The sequence below is a fragment of the Lissotriton helveticus genome, chromosome 1_1 (assembly GCF_964261635.1).
Source record: "Lissotriton helveticus chromosome 1_1, aLisHel1.1, whole genome shotgun sequence".
Lineage (NCBI taxonomy): Eukaryota > Metazoa > Chordata > Amphibia > Caudata > Salamandridae > Lissotriton > Lissotriton helveticus.
Genome location: NC_136057.1, coordinates 1,311,596,413 through 1,311,620,601, shown reverse-complemented (window position 1 = coordinate 1,311,620,601; position 24,189 = coordinate 1,311,596,413). Strand labels below are relative to the sequence as shown.

The following is a 24,189-nucleotide window of genomic DNA, read 5'->3' as shown; positions in this document are numbered from 1 at the left end:
GTGGCACAGGACGTAACCGGAATAGTGCTGGACAGGCACCACAGTATAGTGTTCTTTTACCTTTTACAATACAACAGAACTATTTACAATGTGAAACAGGGGAGATAAAGTACATACCAATGCTAGTCAATGCCAAAGGTTCATTAGACTGCAATGGTCCGAGTCCAAGTGTTAGTAACTGAGCCACTACTTCACATCTCCATCCCACTTGAAACTAGCCAATCCTTATTAATAATCCTTTAAACTGATTTAAACCACAAGCGGTGTACTGCTTTCTGATGTACAGCAAAGCAATCTCGACAAACCCATAAGAATGCACCCAAATCCGTCTGAGACCCATGCAAAAGATTGCCATGATAGAGAATGCGTTTCGGTGCCATAACAAAGTGGTTGTAATTAAACATACCTAACTAACTTAACTGTCCTACCTTCACCCTAACTCCAGTGCGGTCCTTAACACAACTTATCAGGATAGCAAAACATGCAAACTTCTGAAAGCAACAAAGTGCTCAAAATAAATAACTGAGGAGCATCATAAAAAACAAACAAAGCTTAGCAGAGAGCATCATCAAATACATCTCTTCTGCTATAATTTTAGAATGAGAGTGCTATTAATAATTTAATGTGTAAAATCATCCACAGCTGTCATCTGCACAGGTCCCATCAGCGGCTCATTGGCAATCACTAGGCCGGATTTAAATGTTGGCAGTCAGCATACGCCGTTACAACGGTGACGGGGTGCGCTTACCGGCGACGGGGTGCGCTTACCGGCGACGGGGTGCGCTTACCGGCAACGGGGTGCGCTTACCGGTGACGGTGTGTGCTCACCGCCAACATGATGGTCCACCATCTGAATGTAAAAGCAGTCGGACCATTCTTTAACCATGACGGAGAATACTCCGTCTCCGCCATGGCTAAAGTTCACACAGGCTGGCTGTTTAAAGGCCATCAGAGAACTGCCTAAAATTGCGTCCGCCTAATTAGGATGGGTGAACATACAGAAGTTGTTTCTGCCTGTCACCGCCAGGCAAACCTTGGTGGTAAGGGGCAGTAAATAAATAAAAACAGCAAATGCCCCCCTCACCATGAGAGATGACTCCCATGGTGGGTGCAGTAGGTGCATTTATATTTTATTTTCAAAAATATTTGCCTTGACAGTGCCGTAGGGTAAAGTTTCAGTGCATTCACTGGAAACGCCTTGACACTGGTTCATGTGAATGCCAGAAAGTCTGTAGGGCCAGTGGACATTTCTAAATTTGGCAGTCAGGACCTCTACCAGAGCAACAGAATATTTTACTCTGTTGCCCTAGCAGAAAAATAGAATTAAATATGGCCCATAAACATGGTTTGCGTTAGCTGTACATTCTAATCAGAGGATCAACATACTGAAGTGCTAAAGGAGTAGTGGAGAAAGAATGTATTGAATAAGTGGAATAAAGTGGTTATGAAGAGAAAATTGTTGTAATAGTCAAAGACCTCTCCTGATCTGTCAAGGCCATTACGTGGATCCATATACTTTGAAGACCTGGACGTAAAAGCATCAATTCATTGGCTGTTGTATTTGAAGATGGGCACCTCCATTTTCCCCTTGCTTAGTTTGTTGGGCTTTACAGAATTACATTTTACAGCTACAAATCAAGAGCTATGACACTAATTGAGATATAGTTTGACATTGGAAGTATTTTCTGCAAGGTATGGAGAGCTCTTTCAGCAGGAGAAGATGGGTTTTGAAAAAAGGCTGACATGAAAATGTACTGTTTTGCATGAAAATGTGTACCACCTAAAGAAGGAAATCTGGATTCATTTTCATGAGCACCCTTTTCTTATGGAACACTATATAGGTTTCATGTAAGCACAATGCTTACATTTCATTGGATTTCAAGGACAAAATAATATCTTCTGGAATGGCCGTCTTATAAGATAGGTGCTGTAATAAAGCTTCATAGATAGTTGCAAAGGATGGATTCATAAGCTTTGACAGAACTATATTCACCCTCTAAGAGGATAAGGATTCCAGACCTGAGAAAACGCTAGTTTCATTCCCTCTAGGAAATTTTGATTTACCAGGAATCTGAAAAATGAGATTTGTGAAAAGGCACTTTCTTTGCAATGTAATGGCTGCAAAGTGTACCTTTAATTGATAAGAACTGCAGAACCACGACAAAACAAGTTTGGAAGAATTGTTTTCTTCCTGGCACTTCTTAGGATTGATGTTCATTCGCATGCACAGAATCTGGTAAAACAAGGTTTGGCTCTTTTAGAATGTCGATTCAATATATTGGCAGATTTGGATGTCCAAACCGGATGTGTCCAACAGTGAGCTTGCCTAACTCAGCGGTAGGCTGAGTGCAAGATCTTATCCTAGAACTTGCAATAGAGATCCAGTCAGAGAGGGAGCCTCTTTAATGGATACTCAGAAATATGGAGGAGAGAGTTGAATCACCGTTGGTGAGCCCACTTCTGACTTGAGTAAATTTGGTTTATTTGTATTAACAGTTGAGCATTATCAAAGGAAAATATGCGGAGAAATGCATTGACCAATCAAAGGAGCTTTCTGTTTAATCCATAGCTGAAAACACTTTGAAGTGAGTTTTGGAAATCAACAGTTTCTGCAAATTTGAAAAGGTCTCTTTGTGGAAGTTTCAATTAAAGATAATACCATGCATTTTGTTGGCTAGGAACCACTTATGATTTTCATAACATAACTGCAGAGTGCATCCACTTATACAGTGCCTAGCCATGGGAGATGGACTATGGCGATCTGTACATTTCTGGTTTTCAGCCATTACCAAATTCAGCCAGGGTTCCATGCGCTTTTCAGCCCATTGGAAACACATATGCCATGGTCGTCTAAGATGGGACTGTCTTGATAGAATGAAACGCCTTGCAATAGATTAGTTGCTTGAAATACCAGGAGACGTACTGCTCAGCTGATGTAGTTAGGGTCAGTCTTCTCAGTTGCCAGAATATTGACTTTAATGGTCCTCCGAGCCCTGCTGAAAGAGCCTCATGTTAAGGCGTGCATTTGGTACGAGGAATGCAAGTGGGCATGGAGCTGAGGAAAGATGTAATCTGGTGGCTTTTAGACACCTGGTCTTATTAAGATAGTGGCATTTAATATACATAGAAGACACACTAGACACTCTCTCCTTTAACCGCATCGCTGCTAGAGCGATTCCCCTGCTGTGCTGGACAGCAATAAAAACGGGTGTGGTCATGACGAGCTGAGCTCGTCATGAGCACAGGAGCACTGTACTGCATGACGCGCTGAGCTCGTCATGAGCATGGAAGGGGTTAAAGGATACACTCTTGCCTGTTGAGTGTCCATGACCACTCCAACAATCTGGGTAGTCTGGGTTAAAGCTTTATTGCGCTAGTCACTGATTAAAGGATAAACATAAACAGACTATGTTCCTGCCCAGGTGCTCTGTTACCAGAGCCATGCATTTGTAAAATTCTGAATGCTTGATTTCAGGTAAACTGGGAGAACTCTGTACTTGTAATGATTCATTTGGAATGTGAATGCACATTCAACCACCTCAGTGGAGCAGAGAGTAAATTTGATGAACGTCCCAATCATGAACTAAGCTGAGAATGACGAAGATTTGAAGCAGAAACGTTTACTTGAACCTCAAGGCATAGTCAATTTTCACAACATTCAGCACTCATCCGCTTTTTAAAAAAATGTGTGACTACTCTCGCAGATGATTCACGATGCATCGCTCTACTGGAGAGGTGGACTAAAGAGGAGTGAGGCAAAGTTACTGCTTGGCTCTGGCTGGAGCTTTCTTATGGCTGCACATGGATGCCTTGTTTTCTTACCTGTCTGCGTTGCCTCTGCAGTTATCTTTGCACTTGAAGCAACTGGGATCTTTAGCTGGCAATTGTAATGGTGTTTGTCAATATTCACGTTTCTTTATAGCCTTTAGAGTCTCAACTTGGATTTCATTGCATGCATCCATTAATCATTGTGTCGTCTGAAAAAAGATGTTACACTTAACATCAAGCTTCGAGTTAGAGACAAAAGAGCTGATGGGAGTCTAATGGCGAGGCTGTGGCAATAACAAAGCACAGTTGATATGCCAAGTCTGCTGCTGCACTGACGGTCTGGTTGGAAAGAAATAATTACTTACTTGTAGTCCTGGCTCTTCCTGGTCATCTTAATTGAAGTCATACATTTTAGAATGATTCCCTGCTGCGTATGGGAGACCCAAAACATGTTTTCCTCAAATATTATTTGAAAAGAAGTTTTAATTTAGCCTGTACAGTAGAAAACATACATCCTCTAACTAAATAATCAGGATTTTGTTTTTTCCTGAATTTAAATTTATGTATGAAGAAAAAAATACAAAACTACACCGCAGCATCTTGAGCCTAGACTACTGCTAAAAGGAAGCTGGACAGGCATTACAATAACAGTGCAAACAAAGGTCACCTCTGCCTCTTGGGAGTCTTGATGCTTTCAATCCCAGAATGCACTTTACCAACTGTTACCTTGACCAGTTCTTTCTGACTGATACTAAGCTCAAGAATGCAATGTTGAAGGGCTATTCAGCCATATGGATGAGAAAATACCAGGGAGGTGGGGGATTGTTTACGGCTTCAATGAAGATCATTATGATGCGAATAGCAATTTATCTTTGGCCAGATGTAGAAGGTACAGCAAAATGATTTCTTCTTCATACAAATAGGATGTGCACTTTGATACACAATACAAAAACACATACTGGAAAGGTTCCTGGCCAACAACCATTACAAGATATTCTGAGCCTCCGGTGACCGTGGTCTTGGCCTGATGTCATCTTGCTTGTTTAAGTAGTGTATTGTGGTGGTATTTTCAGTCTGTACTAAAATTTGATCCCCTGTCAGAAGTGGCTGGAATGCCTTGAGAGTTATACGGACTGCTCTCAGTTGGAAGAAGTTAATGTGGTATGATTTTCCTTCCGAAGTCTATAACACTTGAACAGACAGCTGTCCTAGGTGAACACCCTGTTTCAGTAGCGAGGCACCCATTACAATTCTCTGGGTAGCTAGATTTTGTTTACTTCCAGCATAAGATGGCTTCTTTTTGCACCACCAGACTAGGCGCTATCTTTTTGATTTTGACAAACCAAGCTCGTTTTCCCAGTTGTTCCCCAGAGTCCACTGATCATCCAAACTTTGCTATAGCATTTTTATTTTTTATTTTTATTTTTTTTATATAGCGCGAACTAGACCCGAACCGAATCAGGTATCAGAGCGCTTTACATATTTTTCCAGTTACGTTACATTTTACGTTTCCAGTTACTTTTTCATTTTTTTTTAGGCACGGGGAGATTAAGTGATGAAGTCTTGTGTTTGGTACAATGGCAATGCATGAAATCATCAATCCCAAGAGGGATGGCATCTGATGGGTTGTTGGATTTTAAATTTTTCCCTTGGAGGGAAGTGTCTTTGTCCAGTGAAGGAACCGCTTTTCCTTATCCCTTCCCAAAGACATCGGGGTTTGAACTGGATATAAAGCTGACTTTTGGTATCTAAAAAGAGACCTAATCAATGAAGAAGTGAGACTGGGGTTTGAAGCTCTTTTAGTTTGATTGTGTTGCTGGCTTTAAGCAGACTATTCTCTAGATATGGATAAACAGATTTTTTGCTGAGTGGCTACCACTGCCAGGTATTTGGAGAAGGTCTTAGGATTAGACATTAAACTAAATAGGAGAACAACATACTAAAAAAATGCATTTCCCCGACCAGAATTCTAAGGAACTTCCTATGCTTCTTTAGAGTTGGGATGTGAACTACAGATAGCAGCGGTCACTCTCATAAATCCAGTGTATGTATTGCAGGCATTCAGAATATCTCTTACCTGATCCATTTGTTGGGTCGATGAAGGTCTACAATGAGTCTGTAATGCTTCATTGCAACTTTTTTTATATCTTTATTTTATTCGTTTTGTAGTAATTCAAGCAAACAGTGGTACATCACAGCAGGGAAAGACGCCCACCACCTTCCACTGAGATTCAATAGGCATATTAAAAAAAAACATAACAGAGGGCCCCAGCGTGTGTATTTGATATCCCACCAGCAAACGCCAAGGACAAAACAGGAGTCTCTGGACTCGGTCTCTGCATACCAGTGGTGCTGTAGCCAACAATAAACATGTCTTACCCTGAGCCGTACCTTCCCAAACACCCCTCCCAACCGTCCCTCCCTAGCCCAACTGCCCCCCCCCCCCCCACCCCGGAACCGGTGTGCCATGCGCCATGGAAATACCATTAGGTTACCCAATCTGTGACCCTTCCACAGGAGTCGGAGCCTCTGTAAGCCTAAGCAATCGCAAATGCTTAGGGCAGGTCACTTCCTTGAACTCTTGTGCCAGCAGCGAGATGATCGGTCGCCACGCCTCCTGGAAGGATGATGTTGAGGCCATGCGGGTGGCTTGCAGACGCTCCATACCAATGACGTACCATAATTTATGCAGCAACCCCGTATGCGAGGGCCGAGTCTTGGAGCCCCAGAGATATAAGATATGATGTACAGCTGCACCTAAGGCTATCCCCATTTGTTACCCTCGTATAGATTTAAGTGGAAAGGTGAGTGCATTAGGTAGCCCTAGGAGGGTGTAGGCAGGGAAGCGAGGAATCTCGGTTTCAAAAAAGGTGTCAACATCTGTGAGAACGTCATCCCAGAAACCTTGCACCTCCCCACACTCCCAAAGTAGGTGAGTCAAGGTACCTGTTTTCCCACATCCCCTCCAACACTCAGCACTACGGCCTGGGTTAATTTGATGCAGACGAGCCAGCTTCAAGTGCCAATAGGTGCCCACCTTGACTGCTGCTTCTCTACTTCCTACATTCCGTGCCGTATGGTGAGCCCTGTAATAAATCTGCTGCCATTCCCGTATCGAAAGGCTACTGCCTAGTTCTGCTTCCCAACGGCGCTGACCAGCCGACTTCTCCTGCAGCGTTGGAGGGAGCAGCATAGGGTACAGTTCTGAGATCATTTTACGATCTGAGTGCTTGGAGAGGAGCCATTTCTCGTAGATGGTAAGTTTACGGCTAACCCCGGGACACACCTCGGGATGGAGCAGCCAGTGGCGAAGCTGAAAATATTGAAATCGTCGGGGGTCTTTAATTCCATGCCAATCAGACAAATCTGAATAGGAGAGGAAACCCTTAAGATCAAAAAGGTGACCCGCTGACCTGCAAGGCGATTCACGCCACTGAGGGAAAGCTCGCGCATCAATGCCCAAAGGAAATTCAGGGTTGTCAAAAAGAGGAGTTAGAGGCGAGGGGAAGGACGTGAGATTTCTGTGCACGGCGACCGAGTCCCACACCCACATCACTGATCGGGTAATAGGAGATCTCTGCATATATGAGGGACGGTCTATTGGTTTCAGGAAAGGAACCTTCCACAAGGAGAGGCGGGTAATGGCTCTATCCTGGAATAGCCACAGTTTTCCAGATTCCGGTCTGCTCCATTCTACTAGGTAGCGGAGCTGGGCGGCTTTGTAGTATGTCATGAGATGGGGAATCCCCAGACCGCCCTCATCTGGGGGGCAAAAGGCCAAGTCGCGACGGAGCCGCGGGCGTCTCTCGGCTTATATGAAGTGTTGAATCTCAGACTGTAAGAGACGGATGTACCGCAGGGGAGGTGTTACTGGTATCGTCTGAAAAACATACAGGATTTTAGGCAATATGGACATTTTTACTGCAGCCACTCTGCCCAACAGCAACAAAGGGTATGTTTTCCATCGCCGCAGAACAGCAGACCCTGACAGGTAAGAGTAGAATAGTTGCAGGTGAGTGTGGAGCTAGTAGCCAGGGTTAACGTGATCCCCAGGTATGGGATTTAGCCCTGGACCCTCAATCCCCCAATCTCTTGGAAATCATCTGCCGGGGCACCCTCGTGGAGGCCCAGGGGCAAAAGCATAGATTTCCCCACATTAACCTTAAATCCCGATACTATGCCAAATTCTTCAAGCTCTCCCAGGAAAGCAGGAACAGACCGGCAAGGAGAAGTGAGCATCGCCAAGATGTCATCGGCGTAAAGACTGATGGTGTGCTGTTCCCCCCCCAAAAGGGTACACCGGATATCTGGGGGTTGTCACGGATAAGCTGCGCTGAGGGCTCGACGTATAGCGCAAAGAGCAGGGGGAAAGGGGACACCCCAGTCTTGTGCCCCGTCGAATATCAAAAGGTTTGGAGCACAACCCGTTTACCCTTATCGTTGCCCTGGGCGTGTTGTAGCAACTTGCCATCCATGCCCGGTAGCGTTCCCCTATTCCGAAGTGGGCAAGTGTTTTATCCAGGAACCCCCAGTCCACCCGATCGAATGCTTTCTCGGCTTCGATCGAAAGCAACAGGGCATCCAGGCCCGCATAGTGGACCTATCTATTAAATGCATGATTCTCTTGGTGTTGTCACTGCTTTGCCTGTTGGGAATAAAGCCAGACTGGTCGGACTCGATTATACCTGGAAGGCGCGGGCCTAACCTGGCTGCTAAAACTCCTGTGAACAATTTCAAATAGAGGTTAAGGAGGGAGATCGGCCTATATGCCGCGCACTGAGAGGGATCCTTCCCGGGTTTGGGAAGAACAACGTCATCAGCTTCCAACATATCTGCCGGGATCGACCCTGGAAAGAATTGAACAAGCGCGTCAGAACGGGCGCCAAAGTTTGGCAAAACATCTTATAAAAGCCCGCGGAAAACCCATCTGGGCTCGGAGATTTCAACGGTTTGAGGCGCGCTATCGCACTAATCACCTCCTCAACCCTAATGGGGGCATCCAGCGCTGCAGCCCCGGAAGCGTTGAGAGCCGTAGTTGCGGCTCTATCGAGGTATCCCTCCCCTGCTCCATCCACGGTGGGGTTCCTGCTAAACAGGGAAGCATAGAAAGCCCGGAAGGCATCTGCAATCTGCTCGTCACTTTCCACCCTAACCCCATCCGAGGTATGGACGGCCGCGATCCTGGAGCGCTCTGTACGCACCCTGAATTTGCAGGCCAGGAGCTTCCCTGTCCTATCACCGCCTATGTAGTAGGAGTGTTTGAGCCGGAGGGAGGCATACTCCGCCCGGTCTAGATCCAGACTGGCCAACTGAGCTCTAGCTGCTTTGAGTTGTCGGCACATACGCAGGGCCCCAGTCCTGCTATGAACACGCTCAAGTTCCAGCACCTTAGCCGTCAACTCCTCCCTCTTTTCCCTACGCGCGCGGTTATCAGCTGCGGAGATCGCGATAAACTCGCCTCTTACCACTGCTTTAAGGGCCCCCCATATTTTTGCACCTGCCGGCAGGTGTCGGGCCGCTGCAGTAAAGATTGCCGTAGACGCCACTTCTCTCTCCTTTGGTTCGCGGAACACCAGTCGATAGTCAGCTGTATTGCATCATTGTCCGACAGAGCTGCAGGGATAATATCAACCGAGCTAACCAGGGCATTTAGCTCGGAAGACCCTATGAAGTGATCAAGACAAGCGTAGGTGTGGTGGACGTTGGAATAAAAGGAGTACTGCGTGCTATGGGGATGGGCTACCCTCCAGATATCTACCATCCCTCTATCGCGGAGCCAGTCCACCCCCCCCCATCCGCCCCCCCTGGAAAGAGCCCCTGTGCCTATGACCCGATCGGTCTTTCTCTGGGTCCATAACTTTATTGAGGCCCGCCCAATAAGACCCGCCTATCTTGATGACGGAGGGTGTCAGAAATGGAATCGACGAGAAATGGCTCCTGTCCAGAGTTAGGGGCATAAATCGAACCTATAACCACAGAAGTGTCCCCCACCCAAAATCTGTACTCCAAAAGCCTTCCTTTCACTTCCGCCACCAACCCTCCCCTGATAGTGACGTGCCAGGAGTATGGCCACCCCCCTCTCTTATCCGGCATGGAGGAATAGAGCTGCTGCTGGAAGGCACAGGACCTCATTCTATGCCAGTCCTTGGGTAGTAAGTGTGTCTCCTGTAATAAACAGATAGGGGCCCCCCCGAGTTCTCTAGATAGCTCACAATCGCTCGCCTCTTAATGGGGTTATTCAACCCCTTAACCTTAAGTGATAAGACTTGGGTCATGAGAAGATACCTGGATCAGGTTCGGACCTACAGGGACCCACCGTGAGGGGAAAAGGGAGCGTGCTGCACATTCGCGGGTCTCTACGTAGCAAAAGCTCCATGGCACTTAATCCCCAACACCCGCCCACCCCCCAGACAGCACACCGGTTCCACCCTCCCCACCTCCCTTCCCCCCATCCAACTCCTGTTCCTCCACCCCATCCCCCTCCCAACCCAGCCCCCCCTCCGCCACTCTAACCCCAGCTCCCCTACCCCAACTCCCTCCCTAACCCCAACAGTGTTGCCCTAGCCCTTCCCCATTGTCCAGTGCCTGCTGTAAATGTTCGCAAACACCTGGAAAAAGCAAGACTAATGTAGGGTCCACGTGGAGTCCAGGCTCCCCGCTCCCCCCACCCCCCGGCCAGCTAAGACCACGTGCTACGCACACCCCCGCTGCTTCCACATGATCACTCCGTGGGGGAGGTGTCTCGCTTCACCGCCTCCAGGGCCGCTTCTCGTTCTTGGGATGATGCCAGAGAATCGGGTTTCAGGACAGTTTTAGAAGAACGACCGCGGTGTACAGTCTGCCAGCCGTCTCTCTGTGATCTTTGGGTCGAGGGAGGAGATGGTTCACGGCTCCGAACCTCAATGCCCAGCAGAGCACACGTCTCCTGAAGGGATCACAGTTGGTGCAGCTTGCCATTCCACTTGAAAATGATGCGGAAGGGGTGCCCCCATGAGTAAGGCACCCCTTTGTCCCTTAGGAAGGATGTCACGTCCTTGAAAGATCTCCTTTTCTGGAGTGTAATGGAGGCAAGATCCAGGTACAGGGCAACCGGGTGGCCCCGGTACTGGAGAGGCTTTTTCTTTCTGGCCTCCCGTAGAATTCGCTCCTTCAACACTAAATCCGGCAAAAATGCCAGAATATCCGGTGGTGGGGCCGGCGCTCGCCGTCCCAGGCCAACCCGATGCACTCGGTCAATGCGAACATCTAAGTCGTCATTTTCGCCCAAGATGTCTCTAAAGAGGCCTTGTAGTAGCCCACCATGTCCGTTCCTTCCTCCTTTAATGGGACCCCTCGAACGCGGATATTTTTGGGCCGGGACCTATTTTCTAGGTCCTTGGCATGCACTTGGAGGTCCAGGTGGTGGTCCTTGAGGCGAATAATTTCTTGTTGCAGGGACTCGATGTCTTCGCTATTGGAGTGCGCACCCTCTTCTACTGCAGCGACACTCTCCCCCAGTCCATCAACCTCTCGGCGGATTTCTTTGACTTCACCCGCCACTTCCTGTTGCAAGGACCGAAAATCATCCCTAAGGGTATTGAACAGAGCCTCCAGGAATTCCCTCATGACTGGGTTATCCGTAGACGTGAGGTCTCTTTGGGGTTGTGCATTGACTTGGGACGCTCTGCCATTATCCCCCGCGGAGGGCGATTTGATAAGCATGTCCTTAGGGATCTCTCTCCTTTCTTCCTGACCATGGCCATTCCGCGTTCGAGTTCCAGAAAGCCAAGAGTACGGCAACCGTCGTCGTCGCAGAGCCACTTCTTTAGGCTTCCCTCTCCGGTCACCACCTGCTGTTGCGAGGACCGTCTGATTGCGGCCCCTGTTGCACTGGTGGCCCCCAACAGGTGGGAACTGGTGCAGCCCCCAGCTGGCACACCGGGGGTAGGGAGCCACCCCCCAGGGACCCCGGCCGACGCTCTGGACTTCTGAAGTGACTTCTGGGTGGCCCCGAGGCCCCCGGACTCGCCTCTCATCAGCGTCGCGGTAGGGCTCCACAGGACTGAGCTATTCCCCCTCAACCTTCACAAGGGTCAAGCGAACGCTATCCTATCAAGTAGGGCTAACCAGAGGGCTCAATCACCAGCGTCTTCAGTGTCCAGCCCAGTTTTCTCGTATGCTTTCACCTTGCCGACGCCTCATGTCTCTTGTCTGTGGAGCTGCGCCCGCTTTGAAATGGCGTCCTTTCTGGCGCACCTCCTCTCTATATGTGGTCTGAGGAGTATGCGCTTCTCACTGGTCTCGCATTGTCGTAAGGCGCCTGGGGGCCGTGGGCCACTGCCGACCGCTACCCCCCCCCCCCCCCCCAGAAGTCAGGCCTTTACATTCTAGGGACCCGAGTGTAGGCCGCAAAGCCTCGGCCTTGCTTTTCGCGACCGCCGGGGATGCAAGTGCCCGGAGCCCGGCGGCGCACGCTGCGTGTCTCCTCCCTTCACCCCCCCAGCCAGGGGCTGCTCCTCACCGTCAGTCTCTGCTGTGGCCGCGACCACCTGTGACGACAGCCGGCAGCGCGCCCACCAGGCCCTCACCACGGCCCTCACCACGGCCCTTGATGGAGAGTAGGCCCAAATGCCGGGGACTCCATTTCCGCCGAGCCCCCGGGAGGCCCGCAGCAGTCACCGGGTACGTCTCACGGCCACCGCCAAGTCCCCTGCCGCCTCCTCCGCCACTCCGGACCACAGCCCTCCTTGCCTCTGCATCGCGGGTCCGCCGGCACCTCCGTTGACTCCAGCCCGTGAAGGGAACGACAGCGCAAGACATCCACCTCCCAGCACTCGGACCACACTTCCGCCGCTGCGCTGGGGCCGATCACCGCCCGCCTCAGGCTGTAGGGCGCCTTCGCTGTACAAGCAAGTCCGTGGCGGGCACCTCACTCTGGACGGGCCCCCCAACTCCGAAACTCACCACACTGGGGTGATAGGGCGACTTTAAGGTCGGTTAAGGGGACCAGGAGCGGAGAGCCTCGAGGAATGGCTACCGCTCAGCTCGCCATCTTGGCCACGCCCCTGCAACTCTCTTTTTGATAAAAAGTGTCTTTGAGCGAAAGCTTTTTCCTTTGGTGACAAGGACCAGACTCTACTACTTTATTCTCCAAGAATGCAACTGCTTCCTTATGCAAATCGACAAGATGCTGTGATGGTATAGAAGCAGTGGTGGTTTTTGGAAGCCATTCTAATATGGTTTTGCAACAAATGTTATGACCCCCAGGTCACTTATTGTGCTTTGCCACTCATTTAGGTGTTGAGAAATACAACTCCCCCCCCGGAGGCGCTTACAGAGATGGCATGCTGAACAAGCCATTGTTTGGTATTAGATGGCAGCCCTCTAGAAACAAGAGTGGTCTGCTGCTAATTGGTAGACAATGAAGTGGTTCTTAGCTTAATTTTTTTTATGATGGGGCCGATAGGTCAATCCAAGGGACTGACCCCTCTGCCACGGATAATAACTGTGGTCTTTGTGGCGATGGTGTAAAATTGTTTTTAACTCTTCAAGGCCCTCTGCTTTCACAGTCTCCATTTCATTTTTCATGGGTACCATCTCCTCCTCTGTGTTTTGGCCAAATAGGGATGACCAAGAAAAAGGAAAGGAAAATGCTACTTACCAGTATGCATCTGTTCTTGGCATGTAGAGCTGCAGATTTCTACACTTTGCCTTAGATCGCCACCCGGTGTTGGGCTCGGATGATTGCATGTTGTTGTCGTCTTGGAAGAAGTCTTTGTAGTCTTGAGATAGGTGACTCCTCTCTTGGACAATAGTGCGCATGGGCATCGGCTCCATCCTTAGATTGTTTTTCGCCATCATGAGAAATTATGGAGTTAGTAGAAATTAAGAAGGGATGTCCTTGCGTGTATATCTAATTAAGATAAATACTGGAACAGCTGCAGGTCCCGGGGAGGCGGGAGGGCGTATAGAAATCTGCAGCTCTGCATGCCAAGAACAGATGCATACGGTTAAGTAGCATTTTCCGTTCGAGGCATATGAACTGCAGATTCTACACTTTGCATTGATTGATCCGTTGCAGAAGTTTGAAAGAGAGTTTTGAGGACAGCTTGGCCTACTGCAGCTTGCTGCTTAGCTTGCACAAGTGTGTTGTAGACCATGTTGCTGCCTTGCAGATGTCTTCTAGGGGAATGTTCCCTAAGAAAGCCATGGAGGCTCCTAGTTTGTCTGTGGAGTGCGCTCTAGGAGGAACTGTTAATGTGCGTTTTGCCTTGAGATAGTATATTTGTATACATTTAACAATCCACCTTGCAATTCCTGATTTAGAAATGGGGTTGCCTGTATGTGGTGGAGAGAAAGCTACAAATAGTTGCTTTGTTTTGCAAAAGGATTTGGTCCTATCGATGTAATAGAGAAGAGCTCTTTTGACATCTAGTGTGTGTAGAGCTCTCTGTGCGACAGAGTCTGGGATTTGAAAAAACACTGGTAACTCTACAGATTGGTTTAGATGAAAAGGAGTAATTACTTTAGGAAGGAATTGAGGATTAGTCCTTAGAACCACTTTGTTAAGGTGTAATTGTAAAAATGGTTCTTGTATAGTGAAAGCTTGAATCTCACTAACGCTCCTAAGAGAGGTAATAGCAATGAGGAAAGCTGTTTTCCATGTGAGAAATTGCAGTTCACATTTATGCAAAGGTTCAAAAGGGGTCCCCATGAGCCTGGTAAGAACAATGTTTAGGTTCCACACTGGAGAGGGTGGTAATCTAGGAGGAATAATTCTTTTTAGTCCTTCCATAAAAGCTTTTATTGCTGGTACTCTAAACAACAACATATGTGGTCTGTTTTGTAGATATGCTGCAATGGCTGCAAGATGTAAACGTATAGATGAATATGCCAGATTACATCTCTGTAAATGGAGAAGGTAACAGATAATATTTTGGATGGAAGCATCTTAAGGATTAATTTGATTATTAGTGCAGTAAATGGCAAATCTTTTCCATTTAGCAGCATAGCAAGCTCTAGTAGCAGGTCTTCTGGTTTCTTTAATGATATTCATACAGTCTGGAGGCAGGTTAAGGTAACCAAACTCTAAGACTTCAGGAGTCAGATCGCCAGATTCAGTTGACCTGGATCTGGATGCCTGAAGTCTCCATGGTTCTGCGTTCGCATGGATGGTGTCAGACAGTTTTTGGTGTGGAACTAAGAGAGTTCGAGCAGTGTGGTGAACCACGGTTGGCGTGCCCATGTGGGAGCTACCAGGATTAGTTTGAGAGACTGTTGTCTGAGCTTGCGTACTACTAGTGGTATTAGTGGGATTGTCGGAAAAGCGTACGCAAATCTACCTAACCAGTTCATCCGTATTGCATTGCCCTTGGACAGCGGGTGTGGAAACCTGGCGGCGAAGGTTGGGCATTTTGCGTTTTCGTGTGAGGCAAATAGGTCTATGTCTGGATGACCACACTCGTGAAAGAATGGTTGAGGAACTTGCAGCTGTAGTTCCCATTCGTGAATCTGTTGTGTCTGGCAACTTAACAGATCGGCTATCTGATTGTGAACTCCTTGAAGGTGTTCTGCAAGCAGATATATGTTTTGTGGAATGGCCCATTTCCAAATGTTTTGTGCGAGCTGGGACAGCTGCAGGGAATTTGTGCCTCCTTGTTTTTGTATGTAGTACATGGCTGTCATGTTGTCCTTCCGGATTAAGACAGCTTTGTTACGTATGTGCACTTGGAAGGACTTTAGTGCTAGGAAAATTGCCAGCAACTCTAGGTGATTGATGTGAAGCACCTTTTGTTGAGCGGTCCATCTTCCCTGAGTTGTGAACGGCCGCTCTTTGGACAAGTTTTCGGTGTACCACCACTGCAGAGAGCGATGTGTGTGGCTGTCCACCAACACCAGGTCTGTCAGTTGTCCTTGTGCCTGATTCCACTGATGTGCTAGACATTCCTGCAATGGGCGCATTTGCAGTCTTGCATATGGTACAATAAAAATGCAAGATGCCATCATGCCTATTAATTGCATGAACACTCTGTCTGGGAGAGAGTGTTGGTTTTGAAACCTTGTAACTAAGGCTTGAATGCTCTGTATCCTGGCTGGACTGGGATAAGATAGAGCTGTATTGGTGTTTATTGTAGTCCGTAGGTATTGATGTACATGAGAGGGCTGTAGATGTGACTTTGTGTGGTTTATTGTAAACCCTAATGTGTGCAGTGTCTGAATTGTTTGTGATGTGTGTTGAACAAACTGGTTGAATGACTTGGCTTTTATGAGCCAATCGTCTAAGTATGGGAAGACATGGATATGTTGTCTTCTGAGATGTGCTGCTACCACTGCTAGGCACTTTGTGAACACTCGTGGTGCGGTTGTGACCCCGAAGGGAAGGACTTTGAATTGATAGTGTTGTCCTTCTAGCACAAACTTGAGATACGTCCTGTGAGAAGGATGTATAGGAATGTGAAAGTAGGCATCTTTGAGGTCTAGTGTAGTGAGGAAATCGCCTTGTTGCAACAATGGGAGCACTTGTTGTAAAGTGATCATGTGAAAATGATCCGAGTGTATATACAGATTGAGAAGCCTTAAGTCTAGAATTGGCCTTAGTATCCCATCCTTTTTGGGTATTAGGAAGTAGAGTGAGTATACCCCTGTTCCTTGATGTTGCAATGGAACTCACTCTATTGCATCTTTTTGCAGCAATGGGAGAACCTCTTCTTGGAGCAGCGTTAGATGTTTTGTGGACATTGGACGCTGTCTGGGTGGTATATTTGGAGGGGTAGCTGTAAGCTTTAGGCAGTAACCATACTGGATAATCTGTCTTACCCACTTGTCTGTTGTGATGGAATTCCAGACAGGTAGGAACTGTGTTAATCTCCTCCCTACCGGAGTGGTATGCTGTTGGGGGAGCTGTAGGAAGTCACTGTTTAGTGGTGGAAGAGGATCGATTGTTATTATTACCTCAACCTCTTCCCTTATTGTTATTACCAATGTAGCCTCCTCTAAAATATCCTCTATTGGAGGATGTTTGCGTATTGTTTTTAAAGGAAGCAGTTTGTTTGGAGCCTCCTCTGTAAAAGGAGCAAAGAAAGGAGCCTCTTGGTTGAGTGGACTGCAGAGGTCCCATAGATTTTGCAGTATCAGTGTCTTTTTTCATTTTCTCAAGTGCTACGTCTACCTCTAGACCAAACAATTGTTGTTGGTTGAATGGTTGATTTAAGATGGTTGTTTGCACCTCTTGCTTAAACCCTGAAATGCATAGCCAAGCATGTCTTCTAAGAAGGACACCAGTGTTTATTGCTCTAGTTGCAGTGTCTGCTACATCAAGAGCGCACTTGATTGAGGCATTTGAAATAAGCTTACCCTCTTGTAAAAAGTCATTTGCCTGTGCCTTATATTGGTCAGATAGATGTTGTAAAAGGGTTTCTAACTGGTCATAATGAGCCCTGTCGTTTCTTGCAAGGAGGGCTTGTGTGTTAGCTATACGCCATGTATGGCTAGCTTGTGCAGCTTTCCTTTTGCCTGAAGCATCTATTATTTTTGATTTTTCTTATTAGGAGGTGGTGCCTCACCTGATGTCTGTGAATTTGCTCTTTTTCTAGCGTTTGAAACGACTAGGGAATCTAAGGGTAGCTGTCCTTTAATGTAAGCAGGATCCCCAGGAGCGGACCTGTACTTTTTTTCTATTCTTGGGTTTATGATCCTAGCTCGTACAGGATCTTTAAACACTTCTGGGGCATGCTTAATGACCCCTTTAATTATGGGTAATATTTGAATAGATTTTTGTGAGTCTTCAAAAGTGGCTAACAAAAAATCTTCCTCTGCCTCATCTGAGTGCATTGTTACATTATGATAGATGGCAGCCCTCTTAAGTAGATGTCCAAACCCAATATTATCTTCAGGAGGAGATGGTTTGGATGGATATGTATGTGGGTCAGGGAGATCTGGTACATCTTGTGGATTTGGATATTCCCAGTGTGGTACATCACTAGAGTATGGAAAGGCCTCATCTGGGTCTCCCTCATCCCCTATGTTATACTCATCTTCATTCTGAGGAGGTGTCTGTGGAGGTGAAGATTGAGGTAGAGAATTTTGTGGTGAATGAGCAGGTGAACTTTGAGGTGAAATGTTAAAATTAATAGAAGGTGATGTTGTATAGTCCTTTGGCGTAGTTTTTGTTTTCGGGGTCGAGCCCTGGTTCGAGGGCTTGGATGCATCGGAAGCAGGCTTTGTAGTTTTCGGCACCGAAGATTTTGGGCTGGAAGCTGTTTTAGTGGGCTTGGAAGCATCGGAAACAGGCTTCATTGGTTTCGGTGCCGTCTTGTCTTTAGGATTAGACGGTTTCTGATTGTTTATCGGAACCGGGACTTCTTTCGGTTTTGGTGCCGAGGGAGCTGGTAGTATCGGCATGTGCGGTTTGCTCGGTATGGAGCTACCGGAAGGATTTAGTATTTTCTTCGGAGCCGGGCTCGATGGCGGGGCTTTTGAAACAATGTCTCGGTCTCGACTGGGCCACGAAGGCGGAGTTTTGACCTTAGCCTTTGGTTTAGGTGTTGGGGCTGGGGCTGGGGTAGGGGCAGTCGTACTCACGCGTTGACCTGATGGTATGGAGTCATCGGAGTCTGCCTCAGATACGATTTGGAGATCATCGAAATCTTACTCGGGGACACATGGACCTTCGACGAAGATATCCACCGGTTCCGGAGATGATCTCTGCATGTCGCGTCGGCGGGCCCTCTGATCTCAAATGGTCTTCTTGGATCGAAAGGACGCACAAGCTGTGCAGCTCGACTCGTCGTGTTCAGCTGATAAACACAGGTTACACACCTCCTGATGGTCGCTGCGTGGAAATTTAGCTCCACACACGGAGCAGTTTTTGAATGGTTTCCTTTCTATGAATTGTAGGCCTCACCACGTGGGTAGGCCCAACGGCCCGCGTCGACGACCGGAATCGAACTGATGAAGTCAAGTCTACGGATATTGATGTTGAAGTTGTTTTTAGAAAGTTTTGCGCGTCAAAGTCCTTGTAAAGTAGATTTCGAACCAGAGTGGAAAAGTTGCATCCGAACCCAGTGGCGGAAAAAACAATCTAAGGATGGAGCCGATGCCCATGCGCACTATTGTCCAAGGGAGGTGTCACCTATCTCTTGACTGCAAAGACTTCTTCCAAGACGACAACAACATGCAATCATCCGAGCCCAACACCAGGTGGCGATCTAATGCAAAGTGTAGAATCTGCAGCTCATATGCCTCGAACGTTTAGTATCTTCAGCTGGGCATCTGATTCTAAAGACTGTCTTCTCAGAGTAATTCCATGGCAGTACTCTGGTAGTGCCAATTCCACTGAATCTATTGAGGCAGTGATTGTCTGATCTGAAATAAGAAGACCCTCCTAAACAATCTTACAGATGTGTTGCAGTCTTTCTCTAGAGAGTGCCTCAGTGAAGGTTTGCTAGGTTTCCCAAAGCACCCAATCATATATCCCCCAATTAGGACAGCAAGCTTGGCACCCTTGAGGGCTGTGGCAGTAGTACCATAGATTATTTCCCCTGCAGAATCCATACTTTTGCTTTTCCTTGTGGCGTATACCAAGTCTTGGGCTCTGCGCTACAAGGTTTGTTTTCACATTCATGGGTGACATGAGTGAGCTTAGTCCAATGCAGTAGCGCTGAATGTGAAATAAAGTTGATTGTAGCTCCACAGTACCCTAACCAATATATAAATGACGTGATGTCAAAGCTTTTGGGTTACTAAATAGGAGCAGTGGTAATCAAAACAATCGTTCATTGATGATTTACACACTCAAGATCACTAATAAAGGAATGTGTATTGCAACACATTTATTTTAAAATAGTTATTTTAAAATGCCGGGATCTACTGCACATAATGTTAGTAACATCACAGAAGATAATAAAAAGCAGCTAAGATTTTCAATAACTGAAAACCGGGAAAAATTGTAGCATCACAATTTATATCCCTTACTGTGCTATCTCTAAGCATTATGTTAGTTCTAGCAGATGAATAAATAATATGTCTGAGTTTAGGAGGTAGTGCGCATACCTGCAAAGCAGGGTTTGTTGCTTCTTTGGAATGGCTTGTCAGCAACACTGAGCACAAGGCCAAGAGCTAGGAGATTGTGTCTATGAGAGAACACAATCCTGGCACCAGTTCATGAAGGAAGAATGGAATGCTTTAGAGCCTTTGGAGGTCTTGTTTGAGGCTTCTTCGTTCAAGATAGAATCTGTGTTGCCGTGCTCATCTGCATTTGCATTCTGAGTCTGTGACCTGGGTGAAGATTCTCTTCTCACTAAGTGGTCAAGGGGTAGTTCCTATATATTGTACCTTCAGAATGTTTTGATATAATCATATGCAACAGTGGATGTAATAAAAAGGTAAAAATACATCAATATAGACTACATTATTTGCGTTATGGTTGTTATATGACCTTGAAAAGGTTTTGCTGATGTCTATACCTGAATGACTTGCTACTTTCAAAGTTCTTGGAAAGATAGGAACATACAACATCTGTGTCAAAGGCAGACATGTTAATGACTTTGTATAATTATAGGAAAAATGGCAGCCTCCATTGTGAAAGATGGCAGCCTCGATTATATTGGATGCATTCAGGGAAAAAGGTAATCAAGCAGGTCAAGCTAACTAAAATGTAGACTTTAACTAAAAGGGAACCCGTTCTGTATGTATTTAAGCACCTAAAACTTAAAGAAATAAGCCTGAAAGCAAGTGATTAAAATATATAGACTTATTGAGGGACACAGTCATTAGATTTATGACATTCATGGAATAATGTTTAAGCTAAAGAGTTACTAAATGATCACTGAATGTGCTTTTGATTGATTTTGCTTATGAGAAATATTCATGACATTTACAGGGGCAGCAGATTTTTCTGGGGCTGAGGCGTGAGGACACTCGCTCCCTGAATGCTGACACTATTACTTAGTCCGATATAGGATTAAGAAATAGTTATAGACCTGTTTCTGGAGATCTGTACTTCTTTCAGAGGGGAGGTGTTTCGTGGTCTTAGTTGTTGCAGAAGTCAACAATTTTCTTCTGCAAACTCCAAAAGACCAAGTAGTAGCAGAATTAATGCACCGGGTGCCAAGCAATGTTGTGAGGTCTCAAATATCAAGATGGCCGTATGAGGAGTTTCAAAAGAAGTTTAATTTTGCAGTACCACCGGATAGGATGTCTTGAAATGTGGTGTCATCGTCCATGGGTGAAACTCTAGCTGATGATCTAGCAAAATATGCCAAATTATATGATGTTGAGGTGTCTGGATCCCTTTTAGATGAACTCAAAAAGAAACCTCTCTCTTCTGTACTTTTGCAGATGAAAGACATCCTGTGCCGGAGGAAGTGAAAAGTGGTGGCTGGAGTAATTTCCTCTGAGAAGGAGGCCTTTTTCTTATCAGAACCAAAGATGCTGGACTTAAGACCATCAGCTACGGAGTTTCAGGTGGAGCCAGGTTCAACATCTTCAATGGAGTTGGAACTGGATCCTCCACTGGTATGCTGAAAGACAAGGGCCCAGGGCATAGTCTAAGTTGTTTGCTTTGTGAGAATACTTCTGCTGTGGAATATGTAAACGACAAAGACAATCTCAATGTTGTGAATGAAGCAGTGTAATGCTCCGATGTCGAGTGCCTTGATGTCAATAGTCGTTATGGTTAAACTTTTCTTGCCATCACTGTTCAGACCAGCAGCAAAGCCTTTCTCGACTTTAAGTGATGTGTTGTGAAGTAGGTTTTGGACATCAGACAGTGGGAGTCCTTCTACAATGAAGATTTTCCCGAAGCTGAACACCAGTTCATAGATGTTGAAACAGAGCCATTTCCAGAGGGTGAAAATGTCTGTGTTGAACCTGTGGACTGATCGATCACTTTGAAATCCACTGGGATCAACGTCAACAAAAGCAGTGTGAATGGCAATGTGCCCTTTTAATTCCATCATAGATCTTTTCACCTTAGACTTCCCCTTCTATCGTTGATAGGGAGTGAGGGATTAGATGCAGAAGTGATTAGAGCCCCTTCTAGAGGCCCTTTTAGCTTTTTCCTTGGCCTTCATGTCTTCTAGCCTGCCACAGTCTAATTCCCTCTTCACCTTTTCAACATTTTCACCCAAAATTCACATTTAGTGGTCGAATGTGAACTCAAAAGGCCGACAATGCAGAACTGATGGGGAATCAGAAGCTACCTTTTTTATGCCACATGAAGGGCTCGTCACAAATTTGAAGGCATTGGGACTGACAAAATGCTTGTAAATGCATCACAGTGATGGTAAGCACCCAATAAATGGGGAAACTTAAATTCCACTATTTCGAGCCAGAAATAAAGTGGCTGTAAAGAGGCAACTGCTCAGACAGTGCATTTCGGATTTTAGGAACAACGATCACTACACATTATAATACATTATAATACATGAATAGTTGTTGACTCCAGATGTAACAATGATATTATTTAATAAACATAAATCAGTGACATCGAAAAACCAATAAGACATTTTTTGTAAGTATATTTCAGTGATTAAGCCAGTGCACCAGCCAGACGCACGTGGCAATATAATCAGACTGCTTATGAGCCATGAATTACCCACCATGTGAGACAGCATGCTAGCCTAGTACGACAGAATGAGAGCCTTGAATTAACCAGTGCTTGAGCTTTCAAAGAGGCAGCATGCAAGACGTGAATAGGAGCCATGAATTAGACTGTATCAAAGTAGGCATGCCAGGCCAATGTTGCCATAGCAACAATGAATTAGCTATTATGTAAGATTGCAAGCAAGCCTTCTATTAGACTGACTGAAAGCTATAAATGAGCCGGCATTAAACAGTATGAAAACCATTCACTAGCCAGTATGTGGGCCATGAAACAGCCAGCATGGGAAACTTCATGCAAGACATGAATCAGTCGGCACGTGAGACATGAAATAAACAGAATGCACACTTGGTATACACAGCATGCCAGCCCATCATTAGACAGGATGCAAGTACTGAATCACCAAATACGTAATGCAATAAGTAAAACCAGGAACATGTGAACAAGCCAGCAAGAGTACTGAATTCACTCAAACAGGTCAGCATGCAACCTTTTAATCAGAAAACACAGCCCTTCAGTTAGTAAATGTATGGGTTTCAACGCAATAGGACATCCGCGCCTCGCACTATGCAACACAGAAGTAATGAATGAATCCACAAGGGAACCAGCACACAGGCCTTGAATAAAACAACTTGAGAACCAGCACGCAAGCCTTGAATAAAAACTTGAGAGCCAGCACACAATCCATTAATTACCTCTCATATCAGCACTGAATTGGACAGTGTATAAGTAGCAGAATAACAAGCATGTGAGGGACGCCATTCACATTTTGAATGTGATACTAGAGAAGTTTCAATTGACCAATCAATATTGAGAAATGAATCCGCCTGAGTGCAGGTCGTTAACTAATTCATCAGGTGGTAAACCAGACCCTAATTTACAAATATATCTGCATGTTGATGCCATATGCACTAATCCTGAATGATAAATAATCAAATCTGAGCAGAAGGTATTACATCTATTCAGTGATATGAATCATACTGCACGAGGGTCACTGCAGGCACATTTAAGTGAGTTCTGGACCATAATTTACTCAATATTTTAGTTATTAATCAGCCAGGACATAGGCAAGAGATTGGACCAATAGTCTGCACAATGGCTGTGATCCTTCTAACACCAGAGAAACATTGTTAAAGTGAAAAGAATTTCATAAATTCTAAATACAAAGAGGATACGGAAAACTCACTCTAAAAACGCAAGTAGCACTTAAAATCTAAAACAAACACCCCAAAATATGACTCGCAAGACAAAGCATATCCAAAGGAAAAGCCTGTTTGCGAAAAGCAATTCATATTAGGCAGGTACATGATGTTGGCATGTAAGAAAGGTTTAGCTGAGTTCACCTGAGAAGGTTTAGGAAACACCTCATGGTGGAGAATTAAGAATACACTTAAAAAAACAACCACACAATATAACCATGCCTGATAATTTAGCAATGTTAAGGTTTTCGGTGGACTAAATCTGTCTAACAATATCAGAAACCTGTAGACAACGCATTTCATCACAGCAGCATTTACAAGAGTAGAACAGGGTGTAGCAGAAACGTTGGGACAGGTTACACCTGTGGACCTGAGTTGTAATCCAATTTATGCCACGTGACTAAATTGAGTGAACCATGGGCGATTTAATCTACCTCTCTGTGCCTCAGCTCTAACTTTACTTAAAATGGGAGTGCTGAAAAAGAGCTAACCTATAGTATTAGGCGCTTTGTCAAAAGCTGTTAGTTTCTAAAAGTTGATAACTAAAACTCAACATATAGAAACAACTCTGAAACGTTCCTCATGAATACCAATAAAATATGGTCATAAGGAGCAGGAGACAACCGAAAAAAAAGGGTTGAT

General features: G+C 45.9%; 1 protein-coding gene and 1 long non-coding RNA gene across 5 annotated transcripts in view; one reads left to right on the top strand and one right to left on the bottom strand.

Moving 5' to 3' along the window:
- Positions 1 to 24,177, top strand: part of LOC144823232 (uncharacterized) — a 181,064-nt gene extending 156,887 nt beyond the window's left edge. Inside the window, exon 3 of the long non-coding RNA XR_013608755.1 lies at positions 21,085 to 24,177. This is a non-coding gene — a long non-coding RNA (uncharacterized LOC144823232). The remainder of the gene's footprint in view (positions 1 to 21,084) is intronic.
- LOC144823203 (serine/threonine-protein kinase N2-like) overlaps positions 1 to 24,189 on the bottom strand; it is a 643,207-nt gene that overhangs the window by 179,765 nt on the left and 439,253 nt on the right. The window lies entirely within an intron of this gene.